Consider the following 12,403-nt stretch of genomic DNA (forward strand, 5'->3'; position numbering starts at 1 on the left):
CGGATGTTTTTTCTCTTAAATCGGTGAACATTTCGATCTCTGATAGTGATGAAACAACGCACGACAATATTTTTATTCTTTTTGAATCGCTCCAATCGCATACGAATATGTGTTTGTTCTTTTTTGACGTAGGACTACGTCTAACCGGAAGATATAGGGGTGAAATGGAAATCTAGGCACTGAACAAGTAGGAAAAAATGCAAGATTTGGAACGCTTATAACTCGAGCATTTCTCAATAGATCGCAAAGGTTTTTGCATCAATTGATAGGAAATATATCTACGCATCTATCATAACGAATAACATTTCATTTTTCTTGAGATAAATAATTGAATAATTGTGAAATATCAAGCATTGTCCAAATGCACTATGTGACCATTTTTGATTGGTCCATTTTGTGCTACTCAAATCGTACCGACCAAAACGGGCAATTAGAGCAGCAGCGAAATAGAATGAAGCACGATTGGAAAGGAAAAAGAAAAAAAAATGAACGAAACATTGGTCGCGGTCTCACACATGCGTAATTCTCGAGCCAGCTAGTCAGTTTAAAAATCCCCGCTCCGCTGCCGTAACGATCATTCTTTGTGTGGACACCGACTGGACAACATCGTTGCTGGACGGGCTGGACGGCGAGGGATCGAGTGCCTTTCTCAAGGCAAGAGGGCGGAGGTGGTAGCGCTGGAGTAGAATAGAGTAGAGTTTTCAAAGGGCCTTTCTCAAGGCTAGAGACGAATGAACTGCAAAAGTTTAAAGTCTCTATAATACAATACCTTCCTTCCTTCCTTCCGTAACGATCATTCTCATTCAAACCGTACACCACATCGGTTTGCATCACAACACATCAACAAACCAACCCAAGCAGCCATGTCTGGACATGGTAAAGGAGGAAAAGTGAAGGGAAAGGCAAAATCCCGCTCGAACCGTGTTTAGTTTCGGCCGCCGAAGTGATCGAGTTAGCTGGCAAAGCTGCTCGCGACGATAAGAAAAACTGCATTCGGTGGACATCAAGACAACAGGCAGTTGCAGCGAGTGGCGAGTGGCAAACGCAATCGCAAAACAGCAGCAGGTAGCAGAAGAAAAAAGTTTTTCTTTTTACTTTGGTGGCAAATCCAGAACAAGACGGCATCGAGGGCGTTCGAAATGGTTTTTTTCAAAACCACGAGTACAAAGTTTTCTAAATTGGAACCATTTCATAAAACAAGGCGCTTATCAGGGCCATTAAACCTTTCAAAAAAGAGTTTACGAAATACAGTGCTTTCTAAAATAATATCCAAAATAATAATAAAACACAAATTGATTTTTTCATAATTTGTTTGCCAGGATCTGATGAGTATGTGAATTTGGCAGTTGTTCTGAGGTTATTGATAGTTGGAGACTTTCCTGATTATTCAATTTTCACCAATTCTTAAATTGTTTCCAGATTTAAAGTACAGTAATTTACAATTAGTTCGACATTTAGCTAATTGGACGGACCTGTAATGCGACATATTTATTTGGACATTTTTGTAAACATAGAGTTCGGGGTCCAAATTACGACCCCACATTGAAAGTCGACACTGTACCACTGTCATCACAAATGTTCAATTACAGGTTAAAATTACCTCCAATCCGACACTGAGTAGTGGTAATGCGACGTGCCATTGAATGTAATTTACTGTACAATATGTCACAAGCTGAATGGGAAGAAATTTTCCAATTGTGCAAGCTGTGGCGAGTGGCAAACGCAATCGTTAAACAGGAAGGTTTAGATGAACAATATGGGGATATCGAGTGATAACAAAACAATAAACGCTTTAGATTAAAGATATTGAAGATAATTTTGTGATCCTGAAAAGGACCCTTTTTAGCCTGCATGTGGATCCAACAAGCGAACAAATCGTAATGAATGTATTTTTTTGCCATCGCTGCCTTTTAACGCTCATTCATTCGTCTCGTTGGACTCGCCCCTTTGGCTGAGTCTGTCGATTTGTCTCTATCCTGTGAGCGTGTACCGCTAAAGTACAAAACGCGCGGATCCGCTGAAAAATATATCATTCTCTTTCAAACCGTAAATCAGTGTGGTTGTATGGCATCATTTCACATCACATCGCATCAACGGATTGGTGCCGGAGCACCAGTAGTGTACCTAATAGCGGTTATAGAATTTCGGCCGCCGGAGTGCTCGAGTTGGCTTGCAAAGCTGCTCACGACAATAAGAAAACCCGCCTACAGAATAGAGCACATTCGGTTCGGAGGCAACAACTAGTTTCAGCGAGTGGCAAACGCAATCGCAAAACGGCAGCAGGTAAAGGGTGTGTCACATCAAATTGCATCACGGAAAAAACGCTGTAGAAATTCGCCCAGTAGACCGATCCTTTTGAAAATTTTAGACAGTAAAATAAAAACTATTAAACAACTTTTGGCATAGACGGCGCCAGTGGTTGTATGGTTAGCGTAACAGCCTCACAATCCGATCGGCCTGGGTTCAATCCCAGCTGGCGTCGTTGGGATTTTCTGAGGCGAAAAATCTCTGGTTACGTCTTCCTTCGGAGCGGAAGTAAAAGAAGTTGGCCCGGCTCATGAGTTGTTGAGTCTGATAGGTAGGAACAGGTGGAGTCGCCTCCCTGATGTCGGTGATTGGCACTAAAGTGGCGGAAATAGGCCGACGAAAAATAAGCGAAGATAAAAAAAAAAAAAAAAACTTTTGGCATTTTCTTTTTATTCATACTTCGAGCCCAAGCCCGTATGCTCGCACCTTCCTCTTTACCCCGTCCATAAGGTTCTGTATAACGTCAGGTTGTAGTTTTTTTTGAACAGAAATCCATTTTCTCTTGAAGTCCGCCTCCGATTTGACAACTTTTGGGTTCTTCCGGAGGGCCTGCTTCATAATCGCCCAATATTTCTCTTTTGGGCGAAGCTCCGGCGCGTTGGGCGGGTTCATTTCCTTTGGCACGAAGGTGACCCCGTTGGCTTCGTACCACTCCAACACGTCCTTTGAATAGTGGCACGAAGCGAGATCCGGCCAGAAGATGGTCGGGCCCTCGTGCTGCTTCAATAGTGGTAGTAAGCGCTTCTGTAGGCGCTCCTTAAGGTAAACCTGTCCGTTTACCGTGCCGGTCATCACGAAGGGGGCGCTCCGCTTTCCGCAAGAGCAGATCGCTTGCCACACCATGTACTTTTTGGCAAACTTGGATAGTTTCTGCTTGCGAATCTCCTCCGGAACGCTGAATTTGTCCTCTGCGAAGAAGAACAACAGGCCCGGCAGCTGACGAAAGTCCGCTTTGACGTAGGTTTCGTCGTCCATTACCAGCCAATGCGGCTTCGTCAGCATTTCGGTGTACAGCTTCCGGGCTCGCGTCTTCCCCACCATGTTTTGCCTTTCGTCGTGGTTAGGAGCCCTCTGAACCTTGTATGTACGCAGGCCCTCCCGCTGCTTGGTCCGCTGGACGAATGAACTTGACAAATTCAGCTTATTGGCGACATCCCGGACCGAACTTCTCGGATCACGTCTAAACTGCTTAACTACGCACTTGTGATCTTTTTCACTGACGGAGCATCCATTTTTGCCGTTCTTCACCTTCCGGTCGATGGTTAGGTTCTCGAAGTATCGTTTTAGTACTCTGCTGACCGTGGATTGGACGATTCCCAGCATCTTACCGATGTCCCGATGTGACAACTCCGGATTCTCGAAATGAGTGCGCAGGATTAATTCACAACGGCTCTTCGTTCGACAACATTTTTCCAAATTTACGAAAAATTGACAGTGAAGCATGGCCAACGTGATCTATACACTCTTATCTGATTATAAACGAAAGCTGAAGATATAATTCATAAAAATTAAATTTCTACAGCGTTTTTTCCGTGATGCAATTTGATGTGACACACCCTTTAGATGAAGGAAAAAGTTTGTTTATACAGACTGCTTTGGTGACAAAACCAGCTACCGTAAAACACCGCGCTTTTCAGGACCATTAAACCATTCAAAGAAAAGTTATTAAAAGTTATTCACAATACCAATGCATTCTAAAGTGACATAATATGACATATAATATAGACTGATTTATTTTGTTTATGCTTGTTCTTGATTGGTGGTTGGGGCCTTTTAAATTGATCATTCAGTTTTCACAAACCCATGCTTGGTTTCCGAATTAAAAGTGGCTTCAAATTACAACATATTGTATGCAGCATGGCATTAACGAATTTTCTCGGTAGCAAGAACTGCTTTCTTTGGTTGATAACTGATGTTGAAAATTGACTGACGTTACATCTGCATTGTATAGAAAATTAACTAAGGAGCAACATGATGAGCTATGTATTTCCTGCTGTTCTGTTCTTATTTTAAAGAACTTTAATCCGAAGGTCATCCGTCCCTGTATTTACTGTTGGTTTTTCAGAACGCTTCTAGCTCGTTTATTTCTCGACAGATCGTAGAGTTCGTCTCCAAAACCTCAGTTTTTCATTTTTATTTACTTTGTTTGCGGAGACTACAAATCTTACAATTCATTCGTCTCCGAAACCACAGTTTAAGGTACGGTAATGTGCTCAATAGTGAAATATATGATAGTGAATGAGCTGATAACCATCTATGCATTCCCTATCACAGCCATCATTTTGATTGTACGATATGTGTATACGCCGAAAGATGCCCGGCGTTGAACATTTAATAAGTACAAAGCCTTCAGAAAAAAACAAGAATCAAGTTTGTAGGAAAAACGCAAAAACACAATACCAAAGGTTCTTTTCAGAACCCCCAACATGTTCATGAAGAGTAAACAGTAAACTAATCCATTTTTCAGGTAGATAGGTAGGTATTCACGTAGGAGAAGAAAATAAAAAAAACATATTCGAAATATATATTTAGCAAAAGCTGTCCCCTTTGTATAGTCCTACGTCACTCCGGTTATGTTCCCGACATTACCCACCCGTCTTTTTTTTAATCAAGGGAAAGCAAGGAAGGTGAGGGATCACTTTAAGCGCAATCCGAACCTTTCGATTCGAGACGTGTCCAAGAGGTCTATTCTTCCGTCTGGTTCGCGTCCAGCAGACAATGAATCTGGACTTCATGTCTTCAAAGTAAGGAATGTGCGTAACCGAAACGATAAACAGAATACGGTGGACAAATCCCGTGCCGGGAAGCTGTACCGCAAGTGGTTGATACAGCCGAAATGCATTGTAGTGGAAGACGAGACGTACATTAAAGCGGACGCCAAGCAGATCTCCGGCCTGGATTTTTTCATCGGTTGGTCCCCCCTGGATGTTCCGGAGAAGTTCCGGAAGAAAAAGGTCGACAAATTTGCCAAGAAGTGTAGCAGGCGATCTGTGAGAGTAGAAGTGTAGCTGGGGGAGCGGCCAATTGGGCAAGCCGTACATAACGACTGGCACCATCAACAGCCAAATATATAACGAATGCCTCCAGAAGCATCTGCTGCTACTGCTGCCGGTCCCAAGAAGGTGACACACTATTTTGGCCGGATCTGGCACCGTTTCATTACGCGAAACCGGTGATGTAGTGGTACGAAGCCAATTTTGCAAAAACATAGCAAATATGTGTTTATTTATTCCCTGAGAGTTTCAAAAAGATTCGAATTAAAATTAGTTTTTTGTGATCATTTTCGTCTACTGCATTTTTTTTACAGTCCTAAAATTGTCTAATCGTTAGAGATAATATAGACTCAAGGAAAATAATATAAATCTGTTATATCACACAGTTGTGTACGTGAACAAAAGCAGTTATATCAAAAAGAAGAAGAAGAAAGAAAGAAGGAGAAAAGGAGAGAAGAAGAGAAGGGGAGAAGGAGAGAAGGAGAGAAAGAGAGAAAGAGAGAAGGAGAGAAGGAGAGAAGGAGAGAAGGAGAGAAGGAGAGAAGGAGAGAAGGAGAGAAGGAGAGAAGGAGAGAAGGAGAGAAGGAGAGAAGGAGAGAAGGAGAGAAGGAGAGAAGGGAGAAGGAGAGAAGGAGAGAAGGAGAGAAGGAGAGAAAGAGAAGGAACAGATCAAACAAACTGTGAGTTGTTGTGGTTTGCTGTAAGCATGCAAACGAGAATGTTGTCGATCAGCGATTTACAATCGAATATTGCATTTACATTCCCTCTCATGTAGTCGAAATCGAGGGTGTAATAACCGAAACGGGGCTGATGTTTGAATTCATTACTAGTATTGGACTTGGATATTTCAAAAAACTGTCCTCAATGATTATCATGAATTGGAGAGAAGGAGAAGGAGAAGGAGAAGGAGAAGGAGAAGGAGAAGGAGAAGGAGAAGGAGAAGGAGAAGGAGAAGGAGAAGGAGAAGGAGAAGGAGAAGGAGAAGGAGAAGGAGAAGGAGAAGGAGAAGGAGAAGGAGAAGGAGAAGGAGAAGGAGAAGGAGAAGGAGAAGGAGAAGGAGAAGGAGAAGGAGAAGGAGAAGGAGAAGGAGAAGGAGAAGGAGAAGGAGAAGGAGAAGGAGAAGAATTTTATCTGAATAGTTCAGATGTTTTACAGGCATATACCCTCCTTTTTTGTTTCAGAAGTGTATTTAAAAATGTATAAGGAATGATGACTAGGTTATCAACGCATTGGCGATGCATATTTTTAATCAATTCACTTATTTACACTTCGGGTAATATTTTAGAATGCATAAAAAAATCATGGTGACCCTGAAAATGGCCAAGGTTTGCTTGGTTTTGTAAAGCAGCTCACAAGAACAATATAACTGTAAGCTGGCCATATGTTGTAATTTGAGTCTTGAAATAAACGAAAACACGAACTTCTTCGAGAAAAATTTAAATAATTCCCACGAAGCAGACATTCAATAAAGACGGCAAACTTTGAGAGAGTTGTTTATCAGGCAGAACTTCTATTAAAAAAAGAAGAGGTTCCCCTTTATGTCCAAGAAGACTCAAGTCATTTAAATTTATAAAAAAAACAACGCACAAGACATTTGTTCCATTGCCCTTGTGAGAACCATATTGTGTATCTGAGAGTAGCCCATTCGCTTGAACTATTTTTTTTAAAACGAAACAAGATCATTTACTCCAATAATTTCTTCGCGATTAGGGACAGAAAGGATCACAAGAAGCCTGGACTTATCTGCTAGCACGTAGTCAGGGAGGGCGGAACCAGCAAACGTAACTCGAAACGAGTCTGAAGGGGTAAATTTGCTTTTTCCCCTTTAACTATTATTATTATTTATTCACTCTCATAGCGTAAGACTGCAGCCTTTTTAGTGCTATATAGTTATGAAGTATGGTATGAAGTGCGTTGGTAATTTGTAAAATAATAACAATCCTCCTAATACTACAAACAAACTGATCACCTTTAGTTTCAATCACGAATTGCAGGTATCGAGGCATACTTTCAACAAGGTCTCTGATATGTTGGGAGTTGATATTCATCCAGGCTTTTTTCAAAGCTTCAAACAGTTTGTCGCGGTTGGTGAAATCTCCCTTGTCGATATTTTGATCCAAAACAAACCACAAATTTTCTATTGGATTTAAGTACGGGCTTTGTGGTGAACATTCCTATAGATAAACTATTTCCAGAACTCTACCGGCTTGTCGATGTATTTTTCGGAGATAGTTCAGTCAGCATTTTTACGAATCACTCGGCTTACTAGTGAAATAATTCTTAGACATTTCTCGAGGAATTCAGCGCGATCATCGGCTGGTTTTAGTCTTCCGCTTCCTTTCTCTACTGGTCCGATCCGCTGTGCTTCCTAGTTCTTCATGCTTCTCGCATATTTTTCGTGCTACTGCTTCACCTTCCTGACGGTTTTTAACTATAAGTTTAAGGATAACTGCGGAAACCAGCTTTTTCCCCATCTTATCCGATTGAACCGCGCACAAATAATGATAAATTTTCGGCTTTCCTTGAGTTCGGGAACTTTTCCTGAGCTTTGGAAAACAATCGAAATGTTTCCGGTACACAAGAAAGGTGATAAGCGAAACGTCGATAACTATCGCGGTATTTCATCGCTTTGTGCTGCTTCTAAACTCTTTGAATTAGTAGTGATGGAACCCGTCTTCTCGTATTGCAAACAGTACATAACTGATGACCAGCATGGATTCATGCCGAAACGCTCAACATCGACGAACCTGTTAGTATTTTCAAATTATATAGTGGATAGTTTGTCACGGAATAGCCAAACTGATGCCATCTATACGGACTTGACTGCTGCATTCGACAAGATTCATCACGACATCGCAATCGTAAAACTGGAAAAGCTCGGATTCACAGGAAGGATGTTAGATTGGTTCAAATCCAATCTCAAAGAACGAAAACTTCGCGTTACCATCGGTAATAGCAGCTCCATCATTTTTTCTGCAGCTTCCGGTATTCCTCAAGGAAGCCACCTCGGACCCCTGATCTTTCTAATCTACTTCAACGACATTTGCTTGGTATTCGAAGGACCTCGCGTTTCGTTTGCGGATGATTTAAAAATCTATTGCCGTATTAGTTCTGTAGCCGACTGCTGGTTTCTTCAACGACAACTGGATATTGTAGCCGAATGGTGCGCCACGAACTGTATGGTTATAAATCCATTAAAATGTTCCACGATATCCTTCTCTAGGAAAAAAAGAACCGATCACGTTCGAATACGTTCTCTCTGGTGTTCCCATTCCACGAGTTATGAAGATCAAAGATCTTGGGGTGATACTGGATTCGAGACTGTCGTACAAAGAACATGTATCGTATGTTGTAGATAAAGCATCTAGAAACTTGGGATTTATTATGCGGGTTTCAAAAACTTTCACGGACGTACATTGTCTCAAATCCCTGTATTGCGCTCTAGTTCGGCCTGTTCTGGAATACTGCAGTATCGTTTGGAATCCGCACTATCAAACTGGCATTACGAGAATCGAGTCCGTTCAGAGAAGATTCATTCGGTACGCACTTCGCCTGCTTCCGTGGCGCAATCCTCATCCGCTTCTTAGTTACGAAACCCGATGCTTGTTGATCCATCTGGATTCACTGCACTGCAGAAGAAAGCTAGCTGAGTCTTTGTTTGTAGCGGATACACTCACTGGTCGCGTCGATTCTCCAGAAATTTTAAGCCACCTAAATCTCAACGTACCACCTCGACGGTTGCGGAGAGTTCCTTTTCTGCGGACCATACTTCGGCGAACGAATTATGGCATGTACACAGCAATAGCAAGCCTTCAGCGTGCATTCAACACAGTTTCTTCGGCGTTTGATTTTAACATTTCGCGTGTTACATTGAAACAACGGTTTTTAGAATTAATTAGAGTTAGATAATTGTATCATTTGGACCACTGTAGTCTGTTGATGCCAGAACAAATAAACAAATAAATAATCAAACACATTGCTTTGACGTTTCTCTGCATATAGGTATGGGAATCTATCTGGATTTATGAGGGGTAGGTTTCTATTGAAAAGGAATTTTCTGAGCTGAGAAATAGTAATCTGATTGTGTTCATAGCAGGTGATCTCCCACCTTCTGCGGTTATACAATATTATATTATTGTTATGAAAAATTTATTCTTCTCATTCCTAAAATACCTGAATGCACACACCAGTGCCGTGTCTATCGATTAGTTGATTGCGTACTCAGCGCTCGGAAACATATGCATTTTCAAAGCAAACTTTTAGGTTACTCATTCCATCAATGTTACTTCCTAAAATCATCATAACGAAATGCCCCGCATATCTACACAAAAACCTGGTATCTATTAGAACTAATAGAGTAAAGAAATATGGTCTACCAGCGCATTCTACTGCTTTTTATGCCAAAACTATAGTTATGAGAGGTCTTTGTCTAAGGAAATTGGCTACCAAGCAAACTAAGGAATCAATTTTGACGTAGAACTACGTCTTTCATTAAGGGTGCCAAATCAGAAAACAGGTCACGTTTTTATGAAATAAAGTTAACGTTAATAACTGTTTTTGCCGTAATCGGATTTTGGCGATTTACATAGTAAACGAATCGGAAATTCCCTAAGATTTGTTTAATACGCTATACATTGGAATCCCCTGGTTTGTAAATGGTTAAAATTCATAGAAACTTTAAGCGTTTCCATTTTCCCATACATTTGTTCTGTCCATTTGTGTGCTTTCCCGAACAGAGCTGTCAAGAACGAGCAACTTATCGACGACCAACGGAGGGGAAGTCGTAGGATTTAAAGTCTCCGTGAACAAAGAAAAAGTAGAAGAATGAAGGGGAATACTTGCCTAGAGTATAAACAGTGGATCTCGCTGAGGCAAACTTTCATTCGGCGTCGGACTGTTGAGCAATCCAGTTCACTTTGCTTTCGCTGCGCTTCGATCTAAGATTGGACCTCACCAGTGGTAATCCAACTTGGATATCGTCTTTTGGTTTTCCTGTTCGTTTTTCGCGTTATTCGTATCGTGTGTTTTTCTTTTCGCGTCATAAATTGGACGCTTGCGTAGTGTGTGATGAGCAAGAAGTAGAAGAAGGCAAGCTTGAGCCCTGCAATAAAAACGAACGCATTGCCAGGGGCAATAAAATTTCGAGGAAAGCGTCATCTAATGATGCACGCGATGTTGGTGCAGTGAAAAACGCTCGCACTGAACCGAGCCTTGGCGAGTGTGACACCGCATTGAGCAACAGCGAAGTAGGCGATTTCGGCGCGTCGGTCGAAAATGTAAACACAGTTACCCAGGCAGCAACCAAAATCAAGCTCCCCCCGCTGGTGGTGAAGGCGATCGCTCTTGACAAACTCATCAGCGAATTCGCATCGATGGGTGTCACAGCAGAGTACAAGCTATGTGGCATAATTCAGTCTTTTTCCAAGCGGTTAACATTGTTTGTTTTTCGTCGTCGTAAGGGCTTCGTTGGTGCCTTTGAGAATGCATCAATGCATTAAACTGACGTTATGGCGAAGCAGGCGTTAAGGTTGTGCGCCAAAAAATTATTTGGGGAATACCAAGCATCTTGAATGTCTTACTGGAATGTTATAAGTTATTTAGGTTTGCGTGCCAGTCGCAAAAGTGCCTTCAACTAGGATTGCATTTGCGCTAATATTGATCATAATGAAGCATTGCTACTGTTCTCGAGGTTGTTGATATTAACTAAAAGAGTTTATTTCTCTTGTTTAGTTACCAAGAGAGTAAACGTCGTTCTGGAATTTTGTATGTGATTAGATTTCGCTTGCCAGTGACAGCTGCGCTTCTCTCGAGTATGAGAAAGTAATGCAACTTTTTCCGAGACCAATATTAACAGAAGCGTTTCTTCTGAGAAAAGCGCAAAATGATGAGAAGTGTTTATATTCCTAGTATTTTAAAACCACCAATGTATGGCTCTATATGCATGCTATGGTGAACGCTTTTTGGTGCTTGGTTTACGTTGTACGAACGATGCCTAGAGGTGCGATTCCTATAAGGCAATACTAAATAACATGTAGCATGATATTTGATACTTGCAAGTGTTGTCATTATTGTTTTTTTCCTTGCGGTGCTAAAGATATATTGATGTGCTTATGAGATGTGGAATAATGGTGCTGGTGCAACATGCATACGATCGACTGTAGCCGAGTCTATGTCAATTGCGAAAAAGGCCACGTTCGAGGTAAATTTTCAATGCATTGACATGAAATATATCGCGATCAGCTAGTGTATTGTTTTGCGAGGGCAAGAATGAATTATTAATCAATTATCATCAACTGATTCTACAATGAGAAAAACATTTCAGAGATTATTCTACTAAGTAGTTGTTTCTAAAATTTCACAGCACTATAGAATAATATCCGAAGGTATAAACAAGCAACTTATAAAAAATAACAGCGAAGTTCTACGTCAACAATGCGGTTGTATCTTGGACACAACCTCCTATAATTTTTTTAATATTTAAGAAGCAATGCAAATAATTCCTTAATTTAATTCATTTGTATAGTGAATATTTTTGTAGTTGAGTTAGTATGTAAATGACAAGTAATATCATGCACTCCCTATGATTTGTAGCAATTCAAAATATACAAAATCTCATGCGATTGTTAGATATTATTGTTTTTGCAATTGTATTTATATATTCAAATTGTACACCACTGTTATTGCTGCTATAAATATGACTTCGTGATATTTCATTTGTACAATCCATGAAATTTAACAAAATCAATATATTTTTTTTTTTATCTGTATTATAGTGATTTTCAACTCATTTGGCTGGTTCGTCACTTTTACTTCCATTTTAGGAAGAATGTCGGGAGTGAGAATTGAACTCGTGACCTTTAGCGTGAGAGGCATGGATGTTACCACTACGCCAGATCGCCTCCGCAAATCAATATATAATATCAACATATCATCTATTGCAGATGCGTAAAAATATATACCACCGATTCATGCAGACACCTTTGCGGTCTATCAAGATGTGATCGAGTTATAAGCGTTTGAAGTCTTTCATTGTTTGTTACATGTTTATTTTTTTGAGTTTCATTTCACTCTACACAATTCGATGTGTCTTATCTCGTTTGTGT

Source organism: Toxorhynchites rutilus, chromosome 1, assembly GCF_029784135.1.
Source record: "Toxorhynchites rutilus septentrionalis strain SRP chromosome 1, ASM2978413v1, whole genome shotgun sequence".
Taxonomy (NCBI): domain Eukaryota; kingdom Metazoa; phylum Arthropoda; class Insecta; order Diptera; family Culicidae; genus Toxorhynchites; species Toxorhynchites rutilus.